General features: G+C 42.9%; 1 protein-coding gene across 1 annotated transcript in view; it reads right to left on the bottom strand.

Moving 5' to 3' along the window:
- LOC121625303 (ankyrin repeat and fibronectin type-III domain-containing protein 1) overlaps window positions 1-14,729 on the bottom strand; it is a 35,624-nt gene extending 20,895 nt beyond the window's left edge. Inside the window, exon 1 of the mRNA XM_041963390.1 lies at window positions 14,629-14,729. The gene's annotated coding sequence lies outside the window, so the exon portion shown is untranslated. The remainder of the gene's footprint in view (window positions 1-14,628) is intronic.
- Between the last annotated feature and the right edge of the window lie 1,741 nt (window positions 14,730-16,470).

Here is a 16,470-nt window from a genome sequence, read left to right as displayed (position 1 = left end):
TCATGACTTACATTGCACTCTACATCAGCTCTGCATATCAATTGCTGAAACACATTTAATGCCTAGTGTTGATTTAATAGTATGTATGGCATTGGCTGTGGAGATTTTTGGATTGTGACCCCTTAAAACAAAGAAATGCCCACTCATGACCCCCTGTCACAGGCTGCATATGTAGAATGGTGAACAGCTGATAAAAGATTTATTATACAACCCTGATTCCAAAAAAGCTGAGACGTTGCGTGAAACACGACTGTAACAGAATGTGCTAACTTGCTAACCCTTTTTGACAGATACTGACAACAGTACAAAGATAATATACGTAATATTTTACCTCATCAAATTCACTGATTTTTGTAAATATCTGCTTATTCTGAATTTGATGCCAGCAACACGTTTTAAACAAGTTTCAAACAAGTTGCTCCAAAAACACCTGTTTGGAGCATTCCACAGGTAAACAGGTTCATTGGTAACAGGTGATAGTGTCATGATTGGGTATTAAAGGAGCATCCTGGAAAGGCTCTGTCATTCACAAGCGAGAATGGAGCGAGGTTCACCACTTTGTGGACACATGATTGGATAAAGGATTTTACTGCAGGGGCTCAGAAGTGCATTGTAAAACCGTTTTAATTTGTAAATGATTGTATTCTGTTTTTAATTTACTTTTTACACAGTGTCTCAGCTTATATTGGATTTAGGGTTGGCCAAAATATGGTTATCAAGGGAATAATATATCAACATAATCCACAAATTGTTTTTTTTTATCCCATTAATCCCAAAACCCCAAATAATTATCTTCAACCCCATGGGGAGGGGGTTCAAACACCTGGCTGAGAACCACTGATCTATGGCATGGTGATAAATGACACTGATCTGCCAGATGGGCACCACATTGGCATGATCAGTTCTCAGCAATGGGTGCCATATGAGTCATCCTGCGCTGGCAATGCCTGCCTGGTAGCTGGTTTGCCAGTGCCGCTCCGTAATGTTGTTTCTTTCTTATGAGTTTCAAACGACTCGGCATCTCTTGGCATCACCGGAATGAAGATTATGCCGGCCCTCTACATTCTGCCATGGGAACTATGTAGATGACATTGTGTTTCTAGGGTAAGTCTGGTGCCTGGTGTTCACACACGCTCAACTGCTGAAGGAGATGTCAGCATAACTCTACAGGCGATGGTGACAGACACCGTGACGGGTCCCACCAAACAGACGCAGAGATAAACAAATTCCTGAAGGAGGCACTTTCAACAGCTTTCTCTCCTTCTGTTCCTCCCTCCTCTCCTAATATCTTACGAACTTGTTTTTCTTCTTATCATCCTCTCCCCTCTCTCTTTTTCTGCTCCTGTTCCTTCCCTTTGGGCTTTGCTTTTTGCTCTTTACTCCTGTCTCCTTATTGCCTCTCCTTTCCCTCCCATCATCTCCTGCGTTCTCTCTCTAACACCTCTCTGCTTGTCTTGATTCAACTCAGAACACCAGAGTTTTTTGCAGTATGACTAAAACCAAGAAATCTTTGTGAAACAGACAGTTCTTCTAGTAGCAGCCCACTAGAAGCCTCCATACTCACTTTGTTGATAAAAAAAGTTGAGATGAAGATAATTATCATATGTGTTTTGAATGGCAGCAGTTACATCTTTAAGCACTTGCTGAACTAGTCATTAGAAGACTTTGCAGTAACCAAAGATCACAATTTGAATTTGAATAGTCTGCCTGTAGCGATGCGTCATGTTCACATCCTTCAGAAATCCTTGCTTATTATCAGTCACTCTGGAAAATACCGCAAATGCAAATGTTGTTCTTAAAAATCAATGGTTTGAACAGGGGCATGGAGAGGTTGAGGAAAGTAAATAAAGGTTGAGTTACGTTGGGCCATCATGCCATATGCCAAGAAGTATCACACAGGCCAAGAACAGATTTGTCAAGGTGAGAACATCTGTAGGAAAAATGTTATTTATACTCCCGCTCCGCTATGGACGTGTGAGCCCACACGAGCACGCACACACACACACACACACACACACACACACACACACAAACCCTCCCCTAACACATGCAGTTTGTACAACAGCTGACAGCGGCCCACATAGTAGACTTTAAAGCAGCTCCAAGCCCCCGCAACAAGCCCTTTTTCACAGGGCCGATACACCTAAAATACCCCCGATCCCCGTCCCTTCCCGCTCTGTCCCATCCATCTCCACTCCATCCCGTAATAGAGGCCTTATTTTAGACATCCTCGTGTTCCCGGCCGGGCCTAACCTATTCCAGGGTTCCAGATAAAGCACGGCAGGTATTTGGAATAATTTTTCCATGGGCCTGGCCCGGAAGATAAAACAAGAGATATATTTGTAATGCGTGTGCCGGTATCCCATTTCAAAGAGAAAGCCCATTGGAATCCAGCCCCAGGCTTATTGTTATTTGCCTGAGATGGAACAGACAACTTTTTTCTGTCGGCAGGACGGTGCCCCATCACTCTCTGACGACATTAGGGAGTGCATAACATGGTGTGGGGTGAGTGTGTGTGTGTGTGTCTTTACTTTCAAAGAGATGCTGCATCCTACACGTGAGATTGGGATGTCATTCCCCAATGACATGCCCTCTACCCCAGAAAAAGATGAAAGACAGTGCTAATGCAAATAACAGAGAAAACGCAATACAAAATCACACTAAAACTAAGTGCAAAACAGAGTTTATGAGAAAGAGAATGTGTTCCGTAACCACTGTAAACTGATGGGCGTAATGACCACTCCATTACTCCCTGCAATAACTATCTGCTGTCAGTAAATGCTATGACCATGTCTTGTAGATGCATATTGGATTAACAATCATGATCAACCTCAGTAAAAAAATCCATTTGGTTTCCTGTGACTGCTTCACAATAAAAGCCACCCTGTGTTTCACCAGTTGAATGCTTTTAATGTGTACTTGTGGCAGTAGGACATGTTCACATTAGCAGTGATTCAGCTCTGATGCAGCATTTAGGAGAGTGAAGAGTCAACAGTCAGGCTCATATCAAAGAGAAGAAATGACAAATCAACGCTGGATTACACACATGCATCATTTCCCGTCCCTCAAGCTTCAGAAGGCAGTTTGAATCCAGAGCTGGAATGGCGGACTCGGCCACAAATAATACTGCTCTATAGAGCAGATTAGGATTATTTTGACAGATACTGTGATTGCGATATGAGTCCTGATTTAAGTGGGAGTTGTAATTCTTGCATTTCATTTTCACTGAAAAATAAATGTAAAATATGAAGATGTGATTTATCAAAAATTGCTGCTCCTGTGATTTGGATATCCCACTTGCCTATAGTGCGATTATAATAATATTTTGATTAATTGGTCATCTGAAGTTATTATAAAACAAAAATACACTGAATGGCAATACATGTAAAAACACTGATGTTAACATGAGTCAAAAATGGGGTGTGATTTAATGAAAATCTCCAGGATTATAATGACAAATTTACCACAACTGTTTGGAAGGCCTATGAGTGGTACATACCAGACATGCAGACTATATCATCAACACCTCCATCATCTTGAAGGCATTGCTTTTGAACTACCACTGCTACAGTAATCTGAATAAATGACCAGAGATCAAAGCTCAAAGACATTACATACCTAATGATTTACACACACACACACACACACACACACACACACACACACACACACACACACACACACACACACATAAAGTCAATGTCACACAATTCACTACACTTTTACCAGGTTTAGGAAACAGGAAGCAGTTGTTCTGGGAAACCAAAGTCTCTAGCAAAAGCCAGACTCCATGTTTGGCCCCCGATCAATCCCACATCAAATACACCCAGCCTGCTACAGTGAGACTGCATCAGCCCAACAAACAATCAACACCCCCAAGCTGCATACACACAGCATCCGCTTTATTAGTTATATCAGCCTGTTTACTCAAACAGTTTAGTTCTCCAGACAGTGAGTCACATGTAAACAAGGACTACATAAAAAATACGCAGACGGAGTCTAGACAGTGAGTGTTTGACTAAAAGTCAAGATGGGAAAGACCTGTGATTTCAGAAAATGTAAGAGATCACTGGTTCCAGCATCGCAGAAATTCTAAGATTTTGGTGCAAGCTAAGAGGCAGCCACATGTATGCACATAGCAGCTCATAACAGTGGGAAGCAGAGCCAAATCTCTCTTCTTCAAAGCAAATCTGCAAACTGACAGCGGAGGGGAAAATGTTGCTTAGTCTGATGACTCCCAGTTTATGTTGCAAAATATAAATGACATGGTCAGAACTGTAAGAAAGGATGAATCCATCCAATCTGTTGTCAACAGTACAAGAGTAACCACATGCACACACACACACACACACACACACACACACACACACACACACACACACACACACACACACACTCATGGAAACACACACACCTGACTCAACTGTCAATAAGATTAGATTTCCAAATCTTTCAAATCTGAGCAGCTTGGTGAGGTAGCAATGACTGCTAATAGACGGACGTCTTGGTGTGGTGGTTCACTTTTGTCAGGATCTGGATTGCATACATGTTTTCTTCTTTCTTAACATCACCAGTTAAGTTTCTTTGATTCTGACTCATTTTCTGTCTCATTTTGTTCCCTCCCACGTTTTTCTTTGTCTCTTTTTTTTTTCTCTTCTTGTCTCTCTCTCCCACACACAATTTGTGTTTGCCTCTCATATGGTGTTGTGCACTCTTGACATTTGCTGATGCAACTTTGGGAAAAATTAGGGAAAATCACTTTTTTTGACACCATTAATTTCAGCCTGACTGGGTAATGTAGGAATGGTTAAGACAACTTGAATGTGGGCAGAAAAAAATGTTCTTGGCCCGAGCTTCCTGCATCTATAAATAAAAATAACGTTAATCTAAACTATAAACAATGGAAAATTTCTTCACAGCACACACAGGCTTAAACGGTCTGAAGCTACACGTTGTGTTGCATAGTGTGGTACCCGCAGACATATGTTTATGTGTGCTTGTGCATATGTGCATGAGCATGTAGGTGCCAGAGAAAGACATCACAGGGATTGCTGCCCAAATTAGCTACAGCAGCATGAAGAAAGATATTTTGATAATGAAGAACAACAACACAATTATGTTAAATGCAACTATATAAGGATGCTTACACAGCCATATTTGTCCCAAACAGAATCAAGGCAAAGAAACAGCATACAACAAGACTCTTTTATGCCAAAAATGTGTTAGATTCTTTCTCTTTTCTTTTCTTCCTTAACGCCTCCTGCCTCTGCTTTCTTTTTTGTGCCATCTTCTCTTCTCATCTCCTTTTTCCACCACCTTTCTCTTTCTGCTCCACCTCACACCCCAACTCCATCCTCTGCCATTGCAGCGTGTCACAAGGTCTCTCAGGTCAGCTGTGTGCTGACAGGACCCCCCTTTTTCCAAACTCCTCACAAGGGTTAGTTTATTGCCACCAGAACACATAAATCTCTGCCGCATGTTAGTGTGTGTCTAATCGTGTTTATTACAGACAGGCACAAATGACCATTCATATTAGATGACATGTATTGCATTGGTTGTCTGCGTAGGTCAAGTCCCATAAAACAAACAAAGAACTGGAGGTAGGTAGATGGGGAGAGAGAGAGAAAGAGAGACAGATGCAGAAAAGGCAAAGAGCGGCACCAGAAGGACAGTGCTCACTGAAAGCAGGGTGGTGGGGGTCACAGAGGCAGACAGTGAGAGGAGAAAGTTGCACACACACACACACACACAGAGTACGCTGGCTGCTCTAAATGTGGCTTGTAGAAGGAAATTCTGAAATCTGAGTCTTGGCACCAGACAGGCTGGAAGCAGGCAGGCTGCTGGACGCAGAGAGAGAGAGAGATAGAGAGAGAGAGGGAGAGAGAGAGAGAGAGAGAGTGAGTTTTCATAGATCTGTCCCCTCTGTTTCGCTCTTATCAGCTTATAAGCAACATTAGGCCACGCCAGCACTGTGACCTGCAGCCCCTCATGCACACTGAGTTGGCATGGCAACACAACAAATGCAGACACTCACATATTAAAACATACGCATGCATACATTCAGCCCTGTGGAGGGATCTCGTGTCATTTTATGGCTGAGAAGACAATCAGAGTGACTCTTAAGACTCTTTACGAGCATATTTTAATGATGAGATTTTATTGAGGGGTGTATCAGGTGTGTGCACGAGTGTGTTAGTGTTTCAGTGGTGCACATTTGCTAAAAACATCCCCTTTCACTTCATCCCAGAGGTGACTGCACAGTGAGATGCAGATGGATTACCCTACCAGATGTGCATTGGGAAAGTGGTAAATGACCTGGAAGCAATATACCTGATCAGTAAGATTATTAGCACAGACTGCGAGCGGGCTCTTAAGTGCTGAGAAAACATGACTGAGCCTGTTGCACCAAAGGCAGCAGACGGCACGACTGATACCAGACGGGATAAAGCCATGGGTTATTTTGTTTACTTTAGATTCACACCATCTAGACAATATTTTTCCACTGTGGAGTCGTCAGTCGTTTTGGTAATCCACTGTCCACTGCAGCCTCAATGTTCTCTTCTTGATAAGCTCGATGTGCTGAGATGGTGCTCTGCATATCACGGTTGTTCTGAGGCGATATCTATTTGAGAGCCAGGCGACTCTTATCTGTGTGTGAAAATTGGATGATTGCGATGCTAAAATCTGTGCTAAAATCACTGGCACCCAGGTCCTTCCCTTCACATCTGCTGTTCCTCACAGTTAGTCAAAAAGTAAGTGACCTGGAAAAGCCTGTAGGCATTCTGTTTTTACTTAGGTGTTTAACTCATACGTGACTCACTTTGATGTGTGAGCTGTGTGCAGAACTAGGGAGTCAGGACAAACTGTGATACCAGGTACATACTCTATCATACAGCATGCTCCCACATGAACGCGCTCATACTGCCGTCTATCTCTCTCCTAGCCAGGCAGTCTTTTTTTCTGTCTCTTTTATCTTGTCCTCATCTTCTCACTTTCTCTCGCTCTCCCTTGGGAGAATGGCAGAGAAAGAGTGGGCGGTCCGCTGTATGTTTAACCTTTGAAGTGGGCCTGCTGTGCCGAGCAAGGCCTGCCACCTGTTGGCTCTGTGTGTGTGCATGTGTTGTGTGTGCACGCAGAGGTAAATCTCTCTAATTTTGATGAGCAGAGACAACAGCGGAGTCACCATGGGGATGTGGTGGCGGGCAGCGGCCGACGTTCTCAGGAGTGGGGGGGGGGGGTTGCTTTCAAGGTGGGATCACACACACACAAACATACACAAAACCCCTCCTCTGTCAGAGGCTTGGTGACACCATGTCTCCCACGGCGATCGTGGGCCCAGCCTGGGTGGCTCCAGGCCTTCTGTGTGTCTCTCAGTGTGTATGTGTGTGTGTCACACCAAAGGGGTCCCTGCCTGGGCCGCCATATGCCACCCACCCAGCCAGGGAGAGAAGAGGGGTGGGGGCGACCCCTGGCCACTGAAGCCACCAGTTGGCCCATTCTCTCAGTCACACGCCGGCCGGGCGCCATGTTTAAAGTCCCACGGCTGTTTATGTGGGATAAGGATGGAGGGAGGTGGTTGAGTGGGGGTTATTCTCCTGACTCTGATAGATCCTTTGTAAAAAGGATAAAGTGCATGCTCACACACAAATATACACATTCCTGACTGGATGGATGGATGAATAGAGAGTGGAAAGGGTGGCGGTGTGTCACACATGACAACACAAACCCATCTGACATCAGTGTGTGAGGACTCACGTGCACGGACACAGACATCACACACCCATGTATACATGTACACTCACACACCCATAACTGAAATTCATATATGCTCCTTTGAGCATTGTCTTCAATGAAATAATTGGAAGATGTAGACTGTTATTTATTAAACACATTTATCTGACATAGGCTAAAGCATATAGGTAAAGTTACTGTGAATATCTATGACACAAATTAGACCCGATTGTGAAATCACTACTTCTTCTGGAGGGAGTCATGAGAACATTCCCTGATGGAGTCAAGATACTTGCGGTGCTGAACATTTGAAGAAAAGTGAGCCTTCTGATGAAGAGCTATGTGGATCTTCATCTGAGATTCCTGATGACAGGTGGTGGTGGGTCGTGCCAATCGGACAATGAAGGGAAAGCTGACAGCAGCCCAGAGAGGAAAAGTTTTTAACCCTGACAGCAACAAGGTGATTGGTTAACGGAGGTTGTGGCATAATTGACTGGGTGAGGTAAGTGGGGAAAACATCATCAGCTGATTGAATTAGAAGAAGAAAAAGAAAATCATCAATAAGAAAGTGCAAAGAATTCTTTACTGGCGCTCACAGCGCTTCTGTTCCATTGTATGCTGACGTGGGTGTGGAGGTCTGCTCTACCTGAGCTTCCTATCTCAATCTGTAAACCATTTTCCAAGACTAGTTTCAAACCGCAAGCCTCTAGGGTCCCCAGCTGATTTTCTTTCTGCCTCTGACCCCGAGTACAACCCACACACACACACAGAAAGTAGGCAGAGGGGTGCAGTTTCCCCAGCCTCGGTTGCCTTTTATCAGCTTATAAGCAACACATGGAGCCACGCTAACCCTCTGACCCCACTGGCTGTCTCTGCACACACAAACATGAACAAACACACACAGGCACACTACATTAACTGGCTTTTCCCCCCCTTGCTCTTCATTTCGTAACTTCTCCCTCTCCTCTTTCTTTCCAACTCCACAGTCCAGCATTCAGGGCTCTTCATCACTCACTCTTGCTGTCTCTCTCCATCATCTTTTCAATCTGCCTTTTCATCTACTTCACTCTCTTTCTCACTCTCTCCTCCTCCCTCCTCATCTCCTCTTCTTACCTATTTAAGTCTTCTCTGACAACACCCCCCCACCCTTACTTCTCTCTTTCAGCCTACCACCCTCCCTCTCGCTGCCCTCCATCCCCACCCCCTGTCTCTCTGTGTCTGTGTGCTGAGTTGAGGTTTGGAGTGGAAACCAGAGTATCAAGTCGGAGACACACAGGACAAGAGGGAGCCAGCCTCATAAATCTCCCTTAGTGCAGCCCACGGCATCCAGAATCAAGAACACAGTGTGTGTAAATATTTGAGTGCATGTATTTGTGTGTGTGTGTGTGAGCGTGCATGTCAAAAGCTACGCATGTTCATGTTTGTTCATGTAGGTGATTGTACGCCTGTGTGCATGTACTTAATCTAATTAATCCTTGTGTGACTGTATGAAGTTGTGAATGGGCACGCATGTGTTTATGTGTCTGTCTTTGTCTATGTGTGAGTGCATGTGTGTGTGTGTGCCTCTGCGTAGGAAAGAATAACCCTGGCCCTGTCCAAAAGCTGAGAGGTGAGCAGAAATTCTGCTCTCTCATGTGGACTGAAATCTAGAGTCTCATCTGGCCAAAAACCCAGTCTCAACAAATTAATACTGCAGGCCAAGAAGCAGTTGAAGTACAAACTTCACAGGACTGACACAGCATGAATAAACAGTTTTGTTCTGGTGAAAATGTTTCCCACATCCTGAAGCGTTTGTCAATAAAAACTTGACTTATGAGTGTCACCAAACAGCACAAACTTTTTTAATTTCTGCTGCACTAAAAATAGAAATAGAACAGATGTTCACATTTCCATTTTCGATTTGAACACTTTAAGGACTTCACTACAGAAGCCGAGAATGGCCGAGCAGTTTTATCTTGAGATAATCAACCTGTTATCACAGGAAAACACAAAGTTGTTTCCTCCTATTACTCATATTGTTTATCAGAGATCTAGAGTATCGTGCCAGCATGCATAGATGGCGTCTTGGTAATTGTGGTTATTGATTTAAGATGATAATGTTTTTGCAGTTGGAGCACAAGGCTGAACACCAAGGCAGGAAGGTTGAAGAACAAAAGCAAGCTTTAATAATCAAAGCTGAATCCAAACAAACCAAACAGACAAGCAAAAAAATTGCAGGAGCACGCAGGGGCAAAATCCAAAACACAAACAAAAAATATAAATGACCAAACTAATAAGAAACTGGTAAGACACAGGCTAGAAACAAATGCAGGACAGGGGAACAAAGAAGACAAGCTGAAAGAGGGTAAACACTGACTAAATACACAAGAGAGGGAAAGCGAATGACGTGCAGGTGAAACAAATCTGCAATCACAAGGGCAGGAAAGAGACAAAGGCAGGAAGTAAAACAAAACATGACACATGAGGAAAACAACAAATAACTAAACTAAAACCCAAAAACATGATGATCAATGCATCTGATTTCTATACATACTTTATTTTAACACCCACCAATGTTTTACACATCTGTTTTAAATATCAATGCCTTCATGTCAAATCACTACAGGAAAATGGAATATATAACTTGTGATCTTGAGATAACACCATTTTTTAAAGTAAAACAATTGCCTGCACAGCCATTCTTGGATTCCCTTCCTCTTGCCCATGATGTCTTAAAAATAAAAGCATTAATAATAGTCTCTGCACTGAAAATAACACTAAGAAAAACAATGGTATATACTTTCCTTGAGGAAAAGAGTAATGCCTGCACACTGACTCCAAACCACAGAGAATTATTAATTTAAGTAGACAACGTTTCGATCCCAGTGGGATTGATACTGTTTAGACTGATTCTGACTTCCAGTAGCATGGGATGTGTGTATAAGTGTATAACCATGACTATGCTATTTGTAATGTATTTTCAGTGAAACAGTAGATGCAGTGTCGCATCTAGTTTATGCAGTATATTATCTTGAACTATATCTAACTCATAGTGTTCCACACCATTATGTGTGTCAAAGCGTTTTAGTTTTTAGACTCTAAGAATAATATCATTTTAATGCAGCCACAAAGCAGAAGTAAAATGTCATTCCAGCACAAGCAGGAACTAGTCCCTCCCTGTACTGATCTTTAACAGTATGTTCTGATCAGAAATTCTAAAGAGAAAAATTATAGGGATCTCTAACGTCCTCATTTGTCCGTCTCGTTTGAACTGACAGCTCACAGCCACAGAAGAAAGGAGAAAAATCTCAAGCGAGGATGAAAAAGAAAGAGTGGGGGAATATTAAATCAAATTAGAACCAAATGAGGCGAGTGGCACACTGTCCAAAACCACTTTACACCCGGGCCCCCTGAGCATTGCCCTTCTTTTTCCACTAAGACTTTGGTGATTTTCTCTTCGTTCTTTTTTTATTCCCTTTGTGCACAGTTCATAAGGATTAGCACTTGGTAACCCTCACTCCCCCTTACACACCCAACTCAACACAATCCTAACTATTACAACGTGTGTTTGCTCATGGATGTGTGTGAGCATGAATATCAAGGAGAAAATCAGACATGCAGACATGAGTTTCTACCACCGTGTGTGTGTGTGTGTGTGTGTGTGTGTTTGGGTGTGTGTTAATATATCCACTAAAGCAGGGGAGACTGGCTTCACTCCTGACATCGAAGTTAAGACGTCATTCTAAGAGTGCTGTCAGCTCCCAGTTATCCCTGAAGACAGGGTGGCACCAGGCAGAGCAGAGGGGCCTTCAGGGGATGGAGATGGAGAGGATTTAAGTCCTCCAGCGCACACTGCATAACCACAAATCACAGTGAAACACTTACTGCCGTGGTACCAACTGCACTCTTTCAAATATCCGCTCTCGTTTATGAAGTAGATATGGCTTGAGTACTGAATGCTACGTTACACGTTGATGTTTAAGTACTTATGTATAGAGTTTCCTCTCCAGGCGTACTGTGGGGGAACTGTTATGGGAAATAAAAACTGCTTGGCCGACATACATGGCTGCCTCTCCATTGTACTCAGGGGTTTTGGCGAAGGGCTGGGGCTGCCTCTGTCACCATGAGAGGATATGGAAATAAAGACTTATTTACTGGCCCTATGCTGGAACGAAATCCGTGTCCCTTTACAACCCCAGTGCTAACTCTCAGACTCTACCGGATGTCTCCTGTGTCCACATCACACACAGGAAACAAGGCAGCAAATATACGCACCAGTGGGAAACAAGCCTATGTTAGGCTGAGTTTATTAGTTCAGATATTGAAGTGGTTCTGATAATACGAAGAATTCCCTTGCTGACATACTGTATCAGCAGCAGACTGAAGTAAAATTACATTTTCAAATGGCTTTTAGAGAACCAGAAGTCCTAATTCTCCTAATAGAAATCTCACAGGTTCACCCTTTTTACCCAATGATGTCACAGATGTACAATGTAGTTATTAATACTAATGGCTTCCTGGAAAAAAAAATTGTCAAGATTTTTTCAGCAATCTTAACAAGCAGCATATGCCCTCTTATTTCCCCTTTAACACTCCCTCTGCCCCTCCTTCTACTCTTTTCTCCACCCATACCCTAGAGCCCATTTACTATGATTACCAATAACAATAACACTGCCATTATCTTTTATTATCGCATTTTCCCAAGGCTCTGCCAGCTCTTACAGACTTTGATAAAGCTACAAAACAGCTCCTGCTTTAAGCTTGTATATGGGCTGCCTTGGCCCAGAATTCCCTTAATAGTCACAGTTTGTTTGGGTATCTGACTTGAATCGACATAAACGGCAATGGTCCACTAAATAGATAGTAAAGTATTAAGCCACCTGAGACGGCTTTACTGTGGAGGGCTTCTGGTAGGTTTCCAGTTTGGTATTTAATATGAGCCTTGTGTCACTTAACTCTTAAACGTTTTGATTCAAAGAGTGAAAAGAGGGGGACAGTACACAGATAAATAATCAAACAGTAATCTAAAATTGGTGGAAAACAGAACATTTCCACATTTCACTTTCATTACAGGCAAACACATTCCAGCGTGTCCCTCTGTATCAAGATACAGAAGATCCACAATGACATCCAACAGTTCTTAGACAACCTTTTTAGATCTATCTTATCTTTACTGCAACCAGGCAAGAGGTGTCACAAGCTGTGATAAAAACCCCAACTGAGACACATGTGCTGTATGGGTCTCCAGCGAATGCTCCTAAAACCTAAATAATATCAGCATATCCCACATGTCTTAATTGGAAAACACACTACTTAAAAAATAAAGCTCTGTGATAACAATTACTTCTGAAAGGTTCCTATAAAGAGTGAACAAAACAATAAAACAGACTGCTTAGATAGACTACAGGAAGTGCTATAAATGTCGAACAATTCCAAAAATGCTGCTGACTCATCATGTTTGCAGTAGATGCTACTATCACACATGTTTTCCTTTTGACCGCGTTGATGACTGTGCATTCCAGAGGAGCTGTGCTGGTCTTGTCAGGAGCTGGTCCGACCTTGTTTCACCTCCTAGTAGCATGACTCAGCCCTCAACCTTGAATCTCTCCTCCTGGGGTCCCTTGTTTATTATGTCACAAAAGGCCAGTCACACTCCTGTAACGGTGGCTCGCCCCGGAGAAAATTAGAATCCAGCTGTAGCCGAGCCCCCCTCATCCCTCTCGTAAATAAGCATGTCCAATCTACCTACTGTGTTTCATTAAAACCAGACTACATCAATCAGGGCCTGAACTTTAAAGGCCAGGTCCCCTCTCCAGCAACATGGGAGAAAAACACGGAACTGTTAAAGTAAAGGACCTCACACTGCACATACACTCCAACGCTCATACACTTAACACCACATTTCTGCTGGTGGACCACACATCGCAACATCAGTGCGAGACCACACAGTAGGTCTCGTAAGGCCGACAAAAGACCTCGTAAGACCTCACACTGGGCCCTAGCATAATTCGATAGGACCTCAGAGAATCCCACACCTGTGACTCCTCAAACCACAAAGTGACTCTACTGAATAGCTACTGTAGTCCCCGCACAGCAATTAGAAACCTGGAAACTGTTTAGACCGGTGACTGTTGGGACATTTTTTACTTGACAAAATTAAGTGCAAAGGAAGTGTAAGATCCGCTTTAACCCAGGGCTATTTTCCCAATGGTGAGAGAAGTATAAAGGAAGAGCCAAGAATACATAGCAGGAAGCTCAGAGGGGATGCCAGATGGACGGACGGCAGGATGGATGGGTAGATAAACGAGTGGAGGCCAGGCAACAAGAGGGGAGACTGGGAAGGAGTCCCATGGGTGGGGATGGGAAGGCAGCCTCGTGATGGAAAGCTTTCAAACTCCTTTCATCGGCTGCCTGAGGACTGGAGCTTTACAAGAGCAAGATGAGCCGGCGCCACTGGAGCTGCTTGGCGCTCTTCAACGAAACCCAGACGTGGAGAGAGAGCAGGAGCCTATCACCACTCCGCCCACTCTCTGCCCCCGCCCCAAACACCAGTCCCCAATCCTTATTGGCCTCAGCCTTGACTTTGTACACAGACACATCATAGCAAGCCTTGGTTGTAGTTGTCACTGTCTTGCAAGCTGTTTTTTGGATTTCATTTGTGATAATTCTCCTATTCAAAAAAATCCTGCTTCTGGAACCAGTTTACAAAGTCTCATTTCATATCATAATCTTCCCAGTCTGAAAACCTAAAAGCCATGAAGATGGGTCTCATGTCTGAGTATTACAACTGCCTTCTGTCATTTTCCCTCATTTATTAGAGGAAGTAGTGAAGTCCAAGTACACTCTCACAACCTTTGATGTTTTAGGGATGGTGAATGAATGTGATTAAGCAGATTAAGAGGTGGTCTTTGGTCTTACCAGTCCACACTAAGAGATCGTCTCCTGTAGGAAGGAGGTCTGTCTGAGGAAGTCCTCTCTGCTTTGGCCACACGCTCTTTGAGGGATAGACGATGGGTAAATTTGGATATGCCTGACTCCGACCTTGGGGAAAGAACAAGAGGAAATTGATTAGAATATAAGACTGTTCACTGGTTTACACATGGAGCTTGGCCCATTGCTGGGCAATCTTTAGGAAACCTTTTGTCTTGCACCCTACTCCCTGATCATTCCTACATAGGGTTTCAAGAGCAGTTAACATTGAGTTAAGATCCATTCTCTATATAGGAAAAAATATTTGTAGTAAAAAAACACACAGACTTATATTTGTACTGTGAGTTTATCACCTACAGCACTATAGAAAGTCTCTATGCCAAAAACGTTAAAATGCTCAGCCAAGGTCAAATATTACAGGAGAACAAGAATGTTTTTCTCTTATGCCTAAAACTTATGTCAGTAGAAATGTCGTCCATGAAGTTGATAAACAGTGTAACAATGCTGCAGTTCCCAGAGGAAACATTAGGTTTCAGGGAGAGCCGCATACTTCCTGTCTAATTTTCTCCAAATCTTTTTCACAGAAAAAAAAAAGAAGTGAAGTCACACACATTTTAATTTGCTCTACTGGGCTGCCAATGTCCCAGTTCAACTTTTTACTCAAAATTAAAAACAGGAAATGTAATATTTCTTCCATTCAAGCCCGGGACACATTTGATGAGACTCAGCATTGCAATATTGCTGTGGTAACACTGGGGACTAATCAAAATGCAATAATATTCTCTATCAAAGAGCCAGGCTCACAGAGGAACACTGGCCGAGCACAGGAGAGTATGTGATGTAAAAATCCTCAACACTTATATTAACTGTTTATATAAATGCAGTCAAAGTGAATAAAAATCTGTGGATAACAATAAGGTAAGTCAAAGCTCTGTATGAAAAAAATAAAAAGCACAATTAAAGGAATTTCCTACTGCTCTTACCATGAACACAAAAAATGACAGCAGATCACATAAAATGATGCCCAAGTATTGTGCAGCATTCTTCACTCACCTAATCTCACACACATGCTGTTTCCATTTCATTATGAAATGATAAAACGTTCCTAATAATGACTCATACATACTTGCACATGTACAGTACATAGATCTCCTCTCAACAGGAGCCAAAAAGTGTTTTAGTCTCCATGGTGAGCTCTGTTGGAGACAAACTGCGGGGATGGCTGGATTGGATTGAGGGGAGCACAGACTACTGGGGTGCACCCTGCCACTCAGAAACAAAGCTTGTGTTTGCCATCATTGACCTCTCTGTGAGATGCTGCAGAAATAACAGTTCACATAAGGCTTTGATAAAACAGGATTGATGAAATCGTATACAATAGGTCATGCTCTCACTTTGATTATGGAACAGTGACATGGATGAATGACAGTGCAGTAATGCGTCCAGTTGCACCTAATTCAATTGCCAAATTGGCATAATGTCACATGCTCATTTGTTGGCATCCTGATTCAGAGGTCTGACAGGACCTCGAATGAGTAATTCAGACGTTCTTGTCCAAGAGACTGTTTTACTTCAGAAGGAGGACGAAAGGTCTGAGAGTGTCCTGTCAAGTCTAATGCTTTTATGAGAGATTGATCAAATCTGCGAGGATGATTACTCAAAAACATGAAATTGGATCAAGACATTTATTGCATCACAGACTCGGAAACATTTCCATAGGTGTGAATAAAAGACTGTTGTGATCTTGGAAATTCTGAAACCCTTTTTAAACTTACAGATCCGTGACAACTGGGCTTTCTGCCACCTTGCTTGGAACATCCTCTTCTCTTT

Source organism: Chelmon rostratus, chromosome 21, assembly GCF_017976325.1.
Source record: "Chelmon rostratus isolate fCheRos1 chromosome 21, fCheRos1.pri, whole genome shotgun sequence".
NCBI classification, from domain to species: domain Eukaryota; kingdom Metazoa; phylum Chordata; class Actinopteri; order Chaetodontiformes; family Chaetodontidae; genus Chelmon; species Chelmon rostratus.
Note: the sequence above shows the minus strand (reverse complement) of the source record. Positions and strands in the feature narration are given on the sequence as shown.